Source organism: Centroberyx gerrardi, chromosome 16 (assembly GCF_048128805.1).
Source record: "Centroberyx gerrardi isolate f3 chromosome 16, fCenGer3.hap1.cur.20231027, whole genome shotgun sequence".
NCBI classification, from domain to species: Eukaryota; Metazoa; Chordata; class Actinopteri; order Beryciformes; family Berycidae; genus Centroberyx; species Centroberyx gerrardi.
Genome location: NC_136012.1, coordinates 10,674,688 through 10,692,725, shown reverse-complemented (window position 1 = coordinate 10,692,725; position 18,038 = coordinate 10,674,688). Strand labels below are relative to the sequence as shown.

Here is an 18,038-nt window from a genome sequence, read left to right as displayed (position 1 = left end):
GTTTTTCTTCCTCATTATATCTGCTCACGCTTTTGCTTGAATGTTCTATTAATTTATAACAGAAAACCGTGAGATCCTTACGTCTTTCCATACAGCTGAAAAAACATCACGATCATATTATGTTAACTTAAAAGATTTGTGGGATGAAATACACTTCCATGTTCCCCGATTTTTTTTTCTCGTAGTATGTCATTAGATTGATGTTTACGAAGGATTTAAGAAAGTGAAGGTCTTTCCATTGTAGTTGTTTGATGTTGATTGTAGTTATTTCAAATGACCACATGAGGACATTGTAGACCATCACATTTGGACGTTCTGTTTGGTGGCTTGAGGCTCCTCCCAGATTCAGAGGATGATGATGTTTCTCAGGGCTTTGTTACAAAGAGACGCAGGGCGAGAGAGAACGGTGCGACAACCATTTTCCCTTTTTGCTGTTAAATAATGCCGAGAACGTGGACTGGTGTATTTCTCTCTTAACCTGAATTATATGACGGGATTGTTGACATTTGGATCTATGCTTTGTTCTCGATACATGGAATTATGCATTTACCGAGTAGAACGAGCTCTATTGGAATATATCTAGTGGTTTTGCTGCTGGATTGTTACTGGGAAGCGGTGTCTGGGCAGCTCTCTTACTCCGTATCAGAAGAGGTAAACCCGGGGACTTCTGTTGGAAATATCGCGAAGGATCTTAACCTCAATGTTCAGGATTTGGAGTCCCGTATGTTTCAGATTGTTACCGGATCACAGAGAAAATATTTTGAGGTAAACCTAAAGACTGGTGTTCTCTACGTTAATGAGAGAATAGACCGAGAGGAACTCTGCGCTAATGAACAGAAATGTTCTCTCAGTGTAGAAGCAGTTATTAATAGCCCTTTGAAACTCTATCGTGTTGAAATTAGCATCTTAGATGTAAATGACAATTCTCCATCATTTCGCAGCACGTCACAAATAATTAATATAACTGAGAATACAATAGCAGGGGCGAAATTCCCCTTACAGTCGGCCCATGATGCAGATGTTGGTAAAAATACTGTGAATACTTACAAGCTTAGGCAAAATGAATACTTCTCTCTCGCTACACATAAGGGAGAAAGTGTTTCTGCTGAATTGGTGCTTCAGAAAGCGTTAGACAGAGAGAGACAGCCTGTGATTAGACTCACACTGACTGCCATTGATGGAGGAACTCCTGTCAAATCTGGTAGTATGAATATTATAGTAAATGTACTAGACATTAACGATAACCCTCCTGTTTTCAGTAAAACGCTGTACAAAGCCAGTGTTTATGAGAATGCGCCGATTGGCACATCGATAATAAGTTTGAATGCAACTGATTTAGATGAAGGCCCAAATGGGGACATATACTATTCCTTCAGTGACTTGGGTCGGGGGGATACGGCAGATCTTTTTTCCATTGATCCAAAAACAGGAACTGTAACAAATAAAAAAAATATCGACTTTGAAGTAAATAATGCTTTTGAGATTCGAGTTCAAGCCAATGATGGGGCTTCTTCTCCGATGACTTCACATGCCAAATTATTGATTGAAGTTTTAGACGTTAATGACAATTCCCCTGCGATCTCAGTTACGTCACTATTACACACAGTGAAAGAGGATGCTTCGATAGGCACTGCCATTGCGCTTGTTTCTGTTCTCGATAAAGATGGAGGCAGAAATGGAATGGTAAATTGTAAAATTAACAACAACATCCCTTTCAAATTAGATTCAAATTATAAAAACTATTATTCGTTGGTGGTTGACGGTTCTCTGGACAGAGAGAGTGTCTCTCAGTACAATGTCACCATCACTGCTACTGATGAAGGGAATCTCCCTCTCTCCAGCACCAGCGTTATTGCTGTACACGTCTCAGATGTAAATGACAACAAACCTCGATTCCCAGAACCCGTTGTCAATGTTTTTGTGAAAGAGAATAATCCAATAGGAGTTGTTATTAAAACAGTTTTCGCAGTTGATGCTGACGTCGAACAAAATGGCCAGGTGAGCTATTCATTTTTAGACAGTAATAGTAACTCACTGCCGCTGTCTACAATGGTAAATATCAATTCAGAGTCTGGAGATATAGTCAGCCTGCAGTCTTTTAACTATGAGGAGTTAAAAACGTTCCAGTTTAAAGTTCAGGCCACAGACTCTGGTGTTCCTCCGCTCAGCAGCAACGTGACTGTGAACGTTTTTATCCTGGATGAGAATGACAACAGTCCCGGGATTCTCGCGCCCTATTCTGAGCACGGCTCCGTTAACAGTGAGAACATTCCCTATTCTGCTGAAGCGGGCTACTTTGTGGCCAAGATCCGGGCTGTAGACGCAGACTCTGGCTACAATGCGCTGCTTTCTTATCACATCTCTGAGCCCAAGGGAACCAACCTCTTCCGAATCGGAACCAGCACCGGGGAAATCAGGACTAAGAGGCGAATGAGTGACAATGACGTGAAAACTCACCCGTTGGTGGTGTTGGTTTGTGATAACGGAGAACCCTCCCTGTCAGCTACTGTGTCTATTGATGTCGTGGTGGTTGAAAGCACAGCTGACATCCAGACTCAGTTCAGACACGTGCCGATAAAGGAGGAGAGCTTCTCTGATTTAAACCTGTATTTGCTGATCGCCATTGTGTCGGTGTCAGTGATCTTTCTACTGAGCCTCATCAGTTTAATAGCTGTCAAATGCCACAGGACAGACGGCAGCTTCAGCAGGTACAGCGCCCCAATGATCACCACCCACCCTGACGGGAGCTGGTCTTACTCTAAATCTACTCAGCAGTATGACGTGTGTTTCAGCTCAGACACACTGAAGAGTGACGTAGTGGTTTTCCCCGCGCCGTTTCCGCCTGTAGATGCGGAACTGATCAGTATTAACGGAGGGGACACTTTTAACCGGACTCAGACTTTACCCAGTACAGAAAAGGTAAGATCAAGTAACATGTTCTTAACCTCTCCCTTTGACAACGTGGATTTAAGTGTCAATTTTCGCTATTTTGATTATTATATCATTCTTTTTTTTTAAATGATTTTACATTAATTCATTCATTCATTCATTCATTCAGGGTTTTCCATGTCTAGAACCTGTTATTTGGGAAACTGACCATGAACATAATTTCTTACTATCGTTGAACAATGGTTCCATTAAAATGACTGTATGCATACAGTACTTCGTCGGTTACTTTGACTTGTGCGTCAGTCTTTTTGCATTCTTTTGGTTAGATGTCCACGGCGCTGCAGCCCAGCCGAATCCCGAATTGTTGAGCCGAGAAATAGCTCTGGCGTTGTTTTATACGGAATTTTGTGTTAGATTTTCTAGACCCTAGTTTGACGCAAAATTGTGTTGTACATTTCTTACTGAGTGTTAAGTTAATTGTTCTGAACGCAACGGGTGTATAAGAAATTTGATTAATGTAGCCTAGAATGAGTTTACAGCGTTGGCGAAATGGCTTTCTACATTTTAAATGTGTACTTGGCCTTTTGATCTGGCAAATGGCATTTCTCTGGGTTTGTTTCAGTCACTCCTTTGTTGGAGTGCAAAACGACAATGGCCTTTTTAGATTTGCTTTTCTTATGACACGGTAGGCTATATTACATGGTGTAATGCATTACATTTCAATATTCTACCGATACTAAATTTACATCTAAAGTGTCCAAATGTCAGTGTCAAAAAGAGATGTGATGTCCTGGATAATGAAACACATCGAACTCAACATAAACGCTCAAATTTCCCTTTTTGACAAAATATATCCATATATATACTTCCTTTCCTTTTCTTTTGAAATAGACTAGTTTTTTTGATGAAGAATAAGGAGAGAAACTGTATGTAATGCAGTTGTTTTATTTAGTGTAATTATTTCAAATGGCCAGGTGGCGACACTGTAGACCATAATATTGAGACGGTCTCATTTAGGTATTGAGGCCCCTCCCAGATTCAGAGGATGATGTTTGTCGAGGCGGTGAGACAAAGAGACGCAGAAAGAGAAAGACCAGCTAGAGGCACGATCAGCATTTGATGTTGAAAAATTTAAAATAATCCGTTTGCTTATATTCCTCTTTCTTCAACTGTAACAATTAGTATCGTATCTATGTTTGGTTCAAGTCGGATGGAAGTATGCCTTTACTTCATAGAGGGAGGTCTTTGGTGATATATCTATTATTTGTGCTGCTGGAGTGTTACTGGGAAGCGGTGTCTGGGCAGCTCTCCTACTCCGTATCAGAAGAAGTGAATCCGGGGACTTCTGTTGGAAATATCGCTAAGGATCTGAACCTCAATGTCCAGGATTTGGAGTCCCGTATGTTTCAGATTGTTACCGGATCAAAGAGAAAATATTTCGAGGTAAATCTAAAGACTGGTGTTCTCTACGTCAATGAGAGAATCGACAGAGAGGAGCTCTGTGCGAAGGCATCGAAATGCACCGTCAGTGTGGAGGCCGTGATAAATGATCCATTGAAGCTGTATCGTTTAGAAATAAGTGTTCTAGATGTAAATGACAATTATCCATCATTCAGTGCTACTTCGCAAAGTATTGACATAGCTGAAAGCACCTTGCCGGGGGCTAAATTCCTTGTGCTGTTAGCATACGATGCTGATGTAGGGAAAAATGGTATCAGTACATACAAGCTAAATCCCAATGAATATTTTTCTTTAGCGGTGCACACAGGGGAGAGCGTGTCTGCTGAGTTGATGCTACAGAAAGCATTAGACCGAGAAAAACAGCCTGTGATTAAACTCACACTGACTGCTCTAGATGGCGGAGCACCTCCAAAATCAGGCACATCAGAGATAATAATCAATGTTTTGGACAACAATGATAACATTCCAGTGTTTACCAAATCCTTGTATAAAACACGTATTACAGAAAATGTGCCGCTTGGCACTACAGTGCTAACTGTGTCTGCCACAGACGCGGATGAGGGGACAAATAGAGAGATTTCATATTCTTTGGGCACAAAAGATCAAGATCATGTCTTGGAAATATTTCATATTGACCAAACAACGGGTGTATTGACAGTTAAAGGAAAGGTTGACTTTGAGGAGCACCCGGCTTTTGAGATCCGTGTGCAGGCTAGTGACAAAGGTCAGCCTCCAATGGCAGCGCAATGTAAAGTGCTGGTAGAAGTGGTGGACCTAAACGACAATGCCCCTGAAATCACTGTAACGTCATTACTGACAGCAGTGAAGGAGGACGCTAAATTAGGTACTGCTATTGCACTTGTGTCAGTCATTGATAAAGATGGAGGCAACAACGGAGTGGTTCACTGTAATTTTAAGAATGATGTCCCTTTTAAATTGGAAACAAATTATAAAAACTATTATTCTTTGGTGGTCGACAGGCCTTTAGACAGGGAGAATGTTTCTCAGTATAATGTCACTGTCATAGCTACAGATGAAGGGATCCCTGCTCTCACGAGCACCAGCAATCTTAATGTATATATTTCTGATGTCAATGACAACTCGCCACGCTTCTCAGAGACTCTGATTAATGTTTATGTGAAAGAGAATAGTCCAGTAGGAAGAGTTATTCAAACGGTGTCTGCAATTGATGCTGACGTCGAACAAAATGGCCAGGTGAGCTATTCATTTTTAGACAGTAATAGTAACTCACTGCCGCTGTCTACAATGGTAAATATCAATTCAGAGTCTGGAGATATAGTCAGCCTGCAGTCTTTTAACTATGAGGAGTTAAAAACGTTCCAGTTTAAAGTTCAGGCCACAGACTCTGGTGTTCCTCCGCTCAGCAGCAACGTGACTGTGAACGTTTTTATCCTGGATGAGAATGACAACAGTCCCGGGATTCTCGCGCCCTATTCTGAGCACGGCTCCGTTAACAGTGAGAACATTCCCTATTCTGCTGAAGCGGGCTACTTTGTGGCCAAGATCCGGGCTGTAGACGCAGACTCTGGCTACAATGCGCTGCTTTCTTATCACATCTCTGAGCCCAAGGGAACCAACCTCTTCCGAATCGGAACCAGCACCGGGGAAATCAGGACTAAGAGGCGAATGAGTGACAATGACGTGAAAACTCACCCGTTGGTGGTGTTGGTTTGTGATAACGGAGAACCCTCCCTGTCAGCTACTGTGTCTATTGATGTCGTGGTGGTTGAAAGCACAGCTGACATCCAGACTCAGTTCAGACACGTGCCGATAAAGGAGGAGAGCTTCTCTGATTTAAACCTGTATTTGCTGATCGCCATTGTGTCGGTGTCAGTGATCTTTCTACTGAGCCTCATCAGTTTAATAGCTGTCAAATGCCACAGGACAGACGGCAGCTTCAGCAGGTACAGCGCCCCAATGATCACCACCCACCCTGACGGGAGCTGGTCTTACTCTAAATCTACTCAGCAGTATGACGTGTGTTTCAGCTCAGACACACTGAAGAGTGACGTAGTGGTTTTCCCCGCGCCGTTTCCGCCTGTAGATGCGGAACTGATCAGTATTAACGGAGGGGACACTTTTAACCGGACTCAGACTTTACCCAGTACAGAAAAGGTAAGATCAAGTAACATGTTCTTAACCTCTCCCTTTGACAACGTGGATTTAAGTGTCAATTTTCGCTATTTTGATTATTATATCATTCTTTTTTTTTAAATGATTTTACATTAATTCATTCATTCATTCATTCATTCAGGGTTTTCCATGTCTAGAACCTGTTATTTGGGAAACTGACCATGAACATAATTTCTTACTATCGTTGAACAATGGTTCCATTAAAATGACTGTATGCATACAGTACTTCGTCGGTTACTTTGACTTGTGCGTCAGTCTTTTTGCATTCTTTTGGTTAGATGTCCACGGCGCTGCAGCCCAGCCGAATCCCGAATTGTTGAGCCGAGAAATAGCTCTGGCGTTGTTTTATACGGAATTTTGTGTTAGATTTTCTAGACCCTAGTTTGACGCAAAATTGTGTTGTACATTTCTTACTGAGTGTTAAGTTAATTGTTCTGAACGCAACGGGTGTATAAGAAATTTGATTAATGTAGCCTAGAATGAGTTTACAGCGTTGGCGAAATGGCTTTCTACATTTTAAATGTGTACTTGGCCTTTTGATCTGGCAAATGGCATTTCTCTGGGTTTGTTTCAGTCACTCCTTTGTTGGAGTGCAAAACGACAATGGCCTTTTTAGATTTGCTTTTCTTATGACACGGTAGGCTATATTACATGGTGTAATGCATTACATTTCAATATTCTACCGATACTAAATTTACATCTAAAGTGTCCAAATGTCAGTGTCAAAAAGAGATGTGATGTCCTGGATAATGAAACACATCGAACTCAACATAAACGCTCAAATTTCCCTTTTTGACAAAATATATCCATATATATACTTCCTTTCCTTTTCTTTTGAAATAGACTAGTTTTTTTGATGAAGAATAAGGAGAGAAACTGTATGTAATGCAGTTGTTTTATTTAGTGTAATTATTTCAAATGGCCAGGTGGCGACACTGTAGACCATAATATTGAGACGGTCTCATTTAGGTATTGAGGCCCCTCCCAGATTCAGAGGATGATGTTTGTCGAGGCGGTGAGACAAAGAGACGCAGAAAGAGAAAGACCAGCTAGAGGCACGATCAGCATTTGATGTTGAAAAATTTAAAATAATCCGTTTGCTTATATTCCTCTTTCTTCAACTGTAACAATTAGTATCGTATCTATGTTTGGTTCAAGTCGGATGGAAGTATGCCTTTACTTCATAGAGGGAGGTCTTTGGTGATATATCTATTATTTGTGCTGCTGGAGTGTTACTGGGAAGCGGTGTCTGGGCAGCTCTCCTACTCCGTATCAGAAGAAGTGAATCCGGGGACTTCTGTTGGAAATATCGCTAAGGATCTGAACCTCAATGTCCAGGATTTGGAGTCCCGTATGTTTCAGATTGTTACCGGATCAAAGAGAAAATATTTCGAGGTAAATCTAAAGACTGGTGTTCTCTACGTCAATGAGAGAATCGACAGAGAGGAGCTCTGTGCGAAGGCATCGAAATGCACCGTCAGTGTGGAGGCCGTGATAAATGATCCATTGAAGCTGTATCGTTTAGAAATAAGTGTTCTAGATGTAAATGACAATTATCCATCATTCAGTGCTACTTCGCAAAGTATTGACATAGCTGAAAGCACCTTGCCGGGGGCTAAATTCCTTGTGCTGTTAGCATACGATGCTGATGTAGGGAAAAATGGTATCAGTACATACAAGCTAAATCCCAATGAATATTTTTCTTTAGCGGTGCACACAGGGGAGAGCGTGTCTGCTGAGTTGATGCTACAGAAAGCATTAGACCGAGAAAAACAGCCTGTGATTAAACTCACACTGACTGCTCTAGATGGCGGAGCACCTCCAAAATCAGGCACATCAGAGATAATAATCAATGTTTTGGACAACAATGATAACATTCCAGTGTTTACCAAATCCTTGTATAAAACACGTATTACAGAAAATGTGCCGCTTGGCACTACAGTGCTAACTGTGTCTGCCACAGACGCGGATGAGGGGACAAATAGAGAGATTTCATATTCTTTGGGCACAAAAGATCAAGATCATGTCTTGGAAATATTTCATATTGACCAAACAACGGGTGTATTGACAGTTAAAGGAAAGGTTGACTTTGAGGAGCACCCGGCTTTTGAGATCCGTGTGCAGGCTAGTGACAAAGGTCAGCCTCCAATGGCAGCGCAATGTAAAGTGCTGGTAGAAGTGGTGGACCTAAACGACAATGCCCCTGAAATCACTGTAACGTCATTACTGACAGCAGTGAAGGAGGACGCTAAATTAGGTACTGCTATTGCACTTGTGTCAGTCATTGATAAAGATGGAGGCAACAACGGAGTGGTTCACTGTAATTTTAAGAATGATGTCCCTTTTAAATTGGAAACAAATTATAAAAACTATTATTCTTTGGTGGTCGACAGGCCTTTAGACAGGGAGAATGTTTCTCAGTATAATGTCACTGTCATAGCTACAGATGAAGGGATCCCTGCTCTCACGAGCACCAGCAATCTTAATGTATATATTTCTGATGTCAATGACAACTCGCCACGCTTCTCAGAGACTCTGATTAATGTTTATGTGAAAGAGAATAGTCCAGTAGGAAGAGTTATTCAAACGGTGTCTGCAATTGATGATGACGTTGATAAAAACGCCCACGTGAGCTATTCATTTTTAGACAGTAATAGTAACTCACTGCCGCTGTCTACAATGGTAAACATAAACTCAGAGACTGGAGATATAGTCAGCCTGCAGTCTTTTAACTTTGAGGAGTTAAAATCGTTCCAGTTTAAAGTTCAGGCCACAGACTCTGGTGTTCCTCCGCTCAGCAGCAACGTGACTGTGAACGTTTTTATCCTGGATGAGAATGACAACAGTCCCGGGATTCTCGCGCCCTATTCTGAGCACGGCTCCGTTAACAGTGAGAACATTCCCTATTCTGCTGAAGCGGGCTACTTTGTGGCCAAGATCCGGGCTGTAGACGCAGACTCTGGCTACAATGCGCTGCTTTCTTATCACATCTCTGAGCCCAAGGGAACCAACCTCTTCCGAATCGGAACCAGCACCGGGGAAATCAGGACTAAGAGGCGAATGAGTGACAATGACGTGAAGACTCACCCGTTGATGGTGTTGGTTTGTGATAACGGAGAACCCTCCCTGTCAGCTACTGTGTCTATTGATGTAGTGGTGGTTGAAAGCACTGCTGACATCCAGACTCAGTTCAGACACGTGCCGATAAAGGAGGAGAGCTTCTCTGATTTAAACCTGTATTTGCTGATCGCCATTGTGTCGGTGTCAGTGATCTTTCTACTGAGCCTCATCAGTTTAATAGCTGTCAAATGCCACAGGACAGACGGCAATTTCAGCAGGTACAGCGCCCCAATGATCACCACCCACCCTGACGGGAGCTGGTCTTACTCTAAATCTACTCAGCAGTATGACGTGTGTTTCAGCTCAGACACACTGAAGAGTGACGTAGTGGTTTTCCCCGCGCCGTTTCCCCCTGTAGATGCGGAACTGATCAGTATTAACGGAGGGGACACTTTTAACCGGACTCAGACTTTACCTAACAAGGAAAAGGTAAGCCATGCCTCGTTTAATTTGAATATTTTTATTTCTGTAAACAACTACCCTCCTGTGTACTTTTTGGTTGGAAGCACTGCCCCTGTCCATGGTGCTGAAAGCAGGCATAACAATTTTGGACTGAGAACATCATCCCTTTTGACGTTTTCAATAATAATATATTCCTAGAACATTTTTGTGCCAATAATATGTTTGTGAAATGACATATATTCTGCCTTTTGTTTTTGTTTTTTTTGTTTTTGTTTGTTTTTTTATATATCCAACCTACACACCACATGCTTCATCACATTTGGAAACTTATATAATGCGCGTGCGTTATGACGTGGGTTGTGCAGCTGTATGTATTGGTATTTCACACTAGTACCTAACTTCTCAGTTATCATTAATAGGATTGATTTTAGGATGGGTATCACTCTGGAAAATGACGTAAGTCTCTGCCTGTTTGTTTCATTAAAATGTAGCGATATAAAATAGAAACCAGAAACTTTAAGGTTCTCTCCATGGACCTTAAATACCAAGCAGTCAAATTCTGTTAACTTGAATGACACTTGGCATACAGTGGGCCCTGCTATTCAGAATTGTAGATTCTAACAGATGTAATGACTGAAGTTGTTTTATGATAGATGTAGTTATCTCAAATGACCACGTGGCGACAGTGTAGACCGTAATACTGAGACGTTCTCTTTGGGAGCGTGAGGCTCCTCCCAAAGTCGGGAGATAATAACGTTTCACTGGGCTTTGTTACAAAGAGACGAAAGACGGTAGAGTACGGTGCGACAACCATCTCTCTGGTTGCAACTGAAAAAAGAAATGAGACAGCTTATATTTTTTCACTGTTATTTTGGATTATTTTGAAGGAACGATTACGTTTGAGTGGGTGTTTTGCTGAGGCTGAATGGAATCATGTCTCTATCGAGTAGAAGAAGCTGTCTTGGGACATATCTGTTATTTTTGCTGCTGGAGTGTTACTGGGAAGCGGTGTCCGGACAGCTCTCCTACTCCGTCTCAGAGGAGGTGAACCCGGGGACATCTGTTGGAAATGTCGCTAAGGATCTAAACCTAAATGTCCATGATTTGGAATCCCGTATGTTTCAGATTGTTACTGGGTCTAAAACAAAATATTTCTCGGTAAATCTAAAGACCGGCATGCTCTATGTTGATGAAAGAATAGACAGAGAGGAGCTGTGTGCAGATGAACCCAAATGTACAGTCAGTGTAGAAGCCGTGATAAACAACCCATTAAAGCTTTACCGTGTGGAAGTCATAATAATAGATGTGAATGACAACGCACCATCTTTTCGTGCAAAATCTCAAACGATAGACATAGCTGAAAATACATTACCCGGTGTAAAATTTCCATTAATTGATTCCATCGATGTGGATGTAGGAAAGAATGGCGTCAGTACATACAAGCTTAGCCCCAATGAATATTTTGCGTTAGCTGTGCACAAAGGGGGAGAGAGCGTTTCTGCAGAATTAGTGCTGCAGAAAGCTTTAGATCGAGAGAAAGAGCCGGTGGTAAAACTCAGTTTGACTGCTTTAGATGGAGGGACTCCACAAAGATCAGGTACTTTGGATATCATAGTTAATGTTTTAGACAATAATGATAATGCTCCGACTTTTAGTATGTCGTTATATAAAGCACGACTAGTTGAAAATACACCAATTGGAACCACAATTCTTTCATTGAATGCCACTGACGTAGACGAGGGTACGAATAGTGAAGTTGTTTTCTCGATTAGTAAAAATGAGAAAGATCATATCTTGGAAATTTTCAACATTGATCCGCACACGGGTGCCATTACTGTACAGGGTAACATTGATTTTGAAAGAAATTCTGCTTTTGAAATCCGTGCGCAGGCTAGTGACAAAGGCCAGCCTCCGATGTCTGCTCATTGTAAAGTGCTGGTAGAAGTGGTGGACCTAAATGACAACGCTCCTGAGATCACTGTGACGTCACTTGTAAACTCAGTGAAGGAGGACGCTAAAGTAGGTACTGCAATTGCACTCGTTTCTGTACTTGATAAAGATGGAGGCAAAAATGGTGAAGTGAAATGTAATGTAGCAAATGAAGTCCCTTTTAAATTGGAGACAAATTATAAAAACTATTATTCATTGGTAGTTGATGGCCCTCTTGACAGAGAGAGAGCTTCTCAGTACAATGTTACCATCACAGCTACTGATGAAGGGATCCCGCCTCTTTCTACCACAAAGTCTGTAACTGTACACATAACTGATGTAAATGACAACTCGCCGCATTTTCCAGAGCCTTTAATTAATGTTTATGTTAAAGAGAACAGTCAAGTAGGAACAATTATTAAAACAGTGACTGCAGTTGATACCGACGTCAGTGAAAATGGTCAGGTGAGCTATTCATTTTTAGACAGTAATAGTAACTCAGTGCCGCTTTCTACAATGGTGACCATCAACTCAGAGACTGGAGATATAGTCACCCTGCAGTCTTTTAACTTTGAGGAGTTAAAAACATTCCAGTTTAAAGTTCAGGCCACAGACTCTGGTGTTCCTCCGCTCAGCAGCAACGTGACTGTGAACGTTTTAATCCTGGATGAGAATGACAACAGTCCCGGGATTCTCGCGCCCTATTCTGAGCACGGCTCCGTTAACAGTGAGAACATTCCCTATTCTGCTGAAGCGGGCTACTTTGTGGCCAAGATCCGGGCTGTAGACGCAGACTCTGGCTACAATGCGCTGCTTTCTTATCACATCTCTGAGCCCAAGGGAACCAACCTCTTCCGAATCGGAACCAGCACCGGGGAAATTAGGACTAAGAGACGTTTGAGTGACAATGACGTGAAAACTCACCCGTTGGTGGTGTTGGTTTCTGATAACGGAGAACCCTCCCTGTCAGCTACTGTGTCTATTGATGTAGTGGTGGTTGAAAGCACAGCTGACATCCAGACTCAGTTCAGACACGTGCCGATAAAGGAGGAGAGCTTCTCTGATTTAAACCTGTATTTGCTAATCGCCGTTGTGTCTGTGTCAGTGATCTTTCTGCTGAGCCTCATCAGTTTAATAGCTGTCAAATGCCACAGGACAGACGGCAGTTTCAGCAGGTACAGCGCCCCAATGATCACCACCCACCCTGACGGGAGCTGGTCGTACTCTAAATCTACTCAGCAGTATGACGTGTGTTTCAGCTCAGACACACTGAAGAGTGACGTAGTGGTTTTCCCCGCGCCGTTTCCGCCTGTAGACGCGGAGCTGATCAGTATTAACGGAAGTGACACTTTTAGCCGGACTCAGACTTTACCCAATAAAGAAAAGGTAAGAGAATGTTGAAGTATTTCTCATTGTTTTACTACTTTAATGTGCAGAAGAGAATGTCAAAAGATGCCCATCTTCATATTTTTTCTTAACTTTTATATTAAACGGCTTTGTCCCAAATCACAATAAATTTACATTTTAATGGACTTTTCATTTATGTTAAAATGGAGCAGTAAGATTAAGCCTTTTCAAGGTGATATAGGCATACTGTACATCTCTTGGTTGTTAGTTTATCTTCCCAGTCATTTATGGCTCCAGGATCATTGTCAATGAGCCTGTGTCGCTGTCCATGGTGCTGACCGTAAGCGTCTGAACGTGTTTTCCAATCACCAGGATGCAAGGAAGACAAACTATGTTCCTTACTAATGAAAAAGCATGTTGCACCACCCGGCACGTACATTAGTAAATTTACACACATGTTTGTTAAGAATTGCTGTATGATATTTTACCTATTTTATCACTTCCAGGCAGTCAATCTATATGGATAAAATCTTAGGCCTCAGTTTGCTCTCTGATTTGTTGAAAAAAAAGTGAAATGGGTTCGTGTCTAGCTGTCCGTGTCTATTTTTCTGCATCCTGTCTTTATATTATTTTTCTTTATCATTACTTCTGCTGACGCTTTTGCTTGAATGTTGTATTCGTTTCAATCAGAAATTCATAAGGATCTATCCATACTGCTGAAAAAACATCACGGTCACGTTGTGTTAACTTAAAAGATCCGTGAGATAAAATACACTTTCATGTTCCCCGATTTTTTTTCAAGTAGTTTGTCATTAGATTGATGTTTACGGAGGATTTAAGAAAGTGAAGGTCTTTCCATTGTAGTTGTTTGATGTTGATTGTAGTTATTTCAAATGACCACATGAGGACATTGTAGACCATCACATTTGGACGTTCTGTTTGGTGGCTTGAGGCTCCTCCCAGATTCAGGGGATGATGCTGTTTCTCAGGGCTTTGTTACAAAGAGACGTAGGGCGAGAGAGAACGGTGCGACAACCATTTTCCTGTTTGCTGTTAAATAATGCCGAGAACGTGGACTGGTGTATTTCTCTCTTAACCTGAATTATATGACGGGATTGTTGACATTTGGATCTATGCTTTGTTCTCGATACATGGAATTATGCATTTACCGAGTAGAACGAGCTCTATTGGAATATATCTAGTGGTTTTGCTGCTGGATTGTTACTGGGAAGCGGTGTCTGGGCAGCTCTCTTACTCTGTCTCAGAAGAGGTAAACCCGGGGACTTCTGTTGGAAATATCGCGAAGGATCTTAACCTCAATGTCCAGGATTTGGAGTCCCGTATGTTTCAGATTGTTACCGGATCACAGAGAAAATATTTTGACGTAAGCCTAAAAACTGGTGTTCTCTACGTTAATGAGAGAATAGACCGAGAGGAACTCTGCGCTAATGAACAGAAATGTTCTCTCAGTGTAGAAGCAGTTATTAATAGCCCTTTGAAACTGTATCGTGTTGAAATTAGCATCTTAGATGTAAATGACAATTCTCCATCATTTCGCAGCAGGTCACAAATAATTAACATAACGGAGATTACAATAGCAGGGGCGAAATTCCCCTTAAAATCCGCTCATGATGCAGATGTTGGTATAAATACTGTGAATACTTACAAGCTTAGTCAAAATGAATACTTCTCTCTCGCTACACATAAGGGAGAGGGTGTTTCTGCTGAATTGGTGCTTCAGAAAGCGTTAGACAGAGAGAGACAGCCTGTGATTAGACTCACACTGACTGCCATTGATGGAGGAACTCCTGTCAAATCTGGTAGTATGATTATTATAGTAAATGTCCTGGACATTAACGACAACCCTCCTGTTTTCACTAAAACGCTGTACAAAGCCAGTGTTTATGAGAATGCGCCGATTGGTACATCGATAATAAGTTTGAATGCTACTGATTTAGATGAAGGCCCAAATGGGGACATATACTATTCCTTCAGTGACTTGGGTCGGGGGGATACGGCAGATCTTTTTTCCATAGATCCAAAAACAGGAACTGTCACAAATAAAAAAAATATCGACTTTGAAGTCAATAATGCTTTTGAGATTCGAGTTCAAGCCAATGATGGGGCTTCTTCTCCGATGACCTCACATGCTAAATTATTGATTGAAGTTTTAGACGTCAATGACAATGCCCCTGAGATTTCAATTACGTCACTATTACACACAGTGAAAGAGGATGCCTCGATAGGCACTGCCATTGCGCTTGTTTCAATTCTCGATAAAGATGGAGGCAAAAATGGAATGGTAAATTGTAAAATTAACAACAACGTCCCTTTCAAATTAGATTCAAATTATAAAAACTATTATTCGTTGGTGGTTGACGGTTCTCTGGACAGAGAGAGTGTCTCTCAGTACAATGTCACCATCACTGCTACTGATGAAGGGAACCTCCCTCTCTCCAGCACCAGTGTTATTGTTGTACACGTCTCAGATGTAAATGACAACAAACCTCGATTCCCAGAACCCGTAATCAATGTTTATGTGAAAGAGAATAATCCAATAGGAGTTGTTATTAAAACAGTTTCCGCAGTTGATGCTGACGTCGATCAAAATGGCCAGGTGAGCTATTCATTTTTAGACAGTAATAGTAACTCACTGCCGCTGTCTACAATGGTAAATATCAACTCAGAGACTGGAGATATAGTCAGTCTACAGTCTTTTAACTATGAGGAGTTAAAAACGTTCCAGTTTAAAGTTCAGGCCACAGACTCTGGTGTTCCTCCGCTCAGCAGCAACGTGACTGTGAACGTTTTAATCCTGGATGAGAATGACAACAGTCCCGGGATTCTCGCGCCCTATTCTGAGCACGGCTCCGTTAACAGTGAGAACATTCCCTATTCTGCTGAAGCGGGCTACTTTGTGGCCAAGATCCGGGCTGTAGACGCAGACTCTGGCTACAATGCGCTGCTTTCTTATCACATCTCTGAGCCCAAGGGAACCAACCTCTTCCGGATCGGAACCAGCACCGGGGAAATCAGGACTAAGAGGCGAATGAGTGACAATGACGTGAAAACTCACCCGTTGGTGGTGTTGGTTTGTGATAACGGAGAACCCTCCCTGTCAGCTACTGTGTCTATTGATGTAGTGGTGGTTGAAAGCACAGCTGACATCCAGACTCAGTTCAGACACGTGCCGATAAAGGAGGAGAGCTTCTCTGATTTAAACCTGTATTTGCTGATCGCCATTGTGTCGGTGTCAGTGATCTTTCTACTGAGCCTCATCAGTTTAATAGCTGTCAAATGCCACAGGACAGACGGCAGTTTCAGCAGGTACAGCGCCCCAATGATCACCACCCACCCTGACGGGAGCTGGTCGTACTCTAAATCTACTCAGCAGTATGACGTGTGTTTCAGCTCAGACACACTGAAGAGTGACGTAGTGGTTTTCCCCGCGCCGTTTCCGCCTGTAGATGCGGAGCTGATCAGTATTAACGGAGGAGACACTTTTAGCCGGACTCAGACTTTACCCAGCAAGGAGAAGGTAAGGGCATACAAAGCAGATACACTCATTATATAGTTTTTCCTTTCGAAAGTTTTGTTTTGGTAGCTCCCAAAAATTATATCTTAAATTATCGAAAGTGTTTCATTATATTGTGAATCCCACAACAAGTAAAACGAGGATTCATATTTGTACTTCTTTGTTTGCGCCAAGAGTGAGCACTGTGCATTTGCAGAATTTGTCCACATTACGTGATTTAATAAATTTTTTTCTAAGGTGTGTCCCAGTGACGCCCTTACCTGATCCATGTGTCTATACTTTTCTCAAAAACGCTTCAACACAAAAAAGTATGTGTGATTATCCACCCCTTATTGAAGCTATTAGCTAAGTGAAGATCATTGTCTACAAAAAATATTTTCGTCAAATCAAACATATTCATCAGGATGTAATTTTAGTGTTATGGGTGACTGGGGTCTAGATGAGCACAATTCTGACATGGTAAAGTAAACAGTAATTCGCCGGACAGTAATATAAATCCTTTTCTAAATGGTCTTTTAAATACGTTTCTGTCATTGTCAAAACGTTCACAAACTCAATGTATGTACCTGTGTGTGAGGAACACCATAAATGTCATATTCCATGCAGGTTAAACTAAGAATTATTTGCAAATAGTTTGGTCTCAGTTCTTTTTCTTGCAAGGTCTGATTGAAAATCTTGTTTTTAAAGTGTCTGGAGAGGAGCTGGAGACTTTCCTCTCTGATCTTATTGGAAGTAGCGCTGTCTATGATGCTGAATGCAAGCCTATGACAGTTGTTAAACAACCAAAACTTATCAAAGAAGAAAGCAATGCCACCTTGTCTAAGATTGTGATGGCTTTAATGTTTATTGACGTAGTATGTGAAGCCTTATGTAATGTAATTTTGTGCTGTAAATCATCATCTATCATTCGTTCCTTAAGGTTTTAGGCCATGTACCCCCAGGTGAACATTACTTGCCCCAGTTTGTTTTTATGTTTTGGTGAAGAAACCAAAATTTGTTCTTGTTATTTGTTACTCCAAACATTTCTTTTTTTCTTCAGAGACATACAATTGTTATGTCTATTGATATATCACCTCGCTTCAAGTTTGTTCTTGGTCATTGCTTCAACACGGTACCGGCATAACATTGCTCTATCCATGGTGCTGAAATAGATGGCGATCATACTGTGCCAACTTAAATGAGCCTAGTGAAAAATAACCAA

At 41.6% G+C, this 18,038-nt stretch overlaps 5 pseudogenes; all 5 read left to right on the top strand.

The window, feature by feature from the left end:
• Positions 1-540: 540 nt before the first annotated feature.
• LOC139916056 (protocadherin alpha-8 pseudogene) lies at positions 541-3,257 on the top strand (annotated as a pseudogene).
• Positions 3,258-4,107: 850 nt separating this feature from the next.
• LOC144542400 (protocadherin alpha-3 pseudogene) lies at positions 4,108-6,824 on the top strand (annotated as a pseudogene).
• Positions 6,825-7,674: 850 nt separating this feature from the next.
• Positions 7,675-10,154, top strand: LOC139916055 (protocadherin alpha-3 pseudogene; annotated as a pseudogene).
• Positions 10,155-10,959: 805 nt separating this feature from the next.
• Positions 10,960-13,654, top strand: LOC144542399 (protocadherin alpha-8 pseudogene; annotated as a pseudogene).
• Positions 13,655-14,461: 807 nt separating this feature from the next.
• Positions 14,462-17,101, top strand: LOC139916053 (protocadherin alpha-8 pseudogene; annotated as a pseudogene).
• Positions 17,102-18,038: the final 937 nt, after the last annotated feature.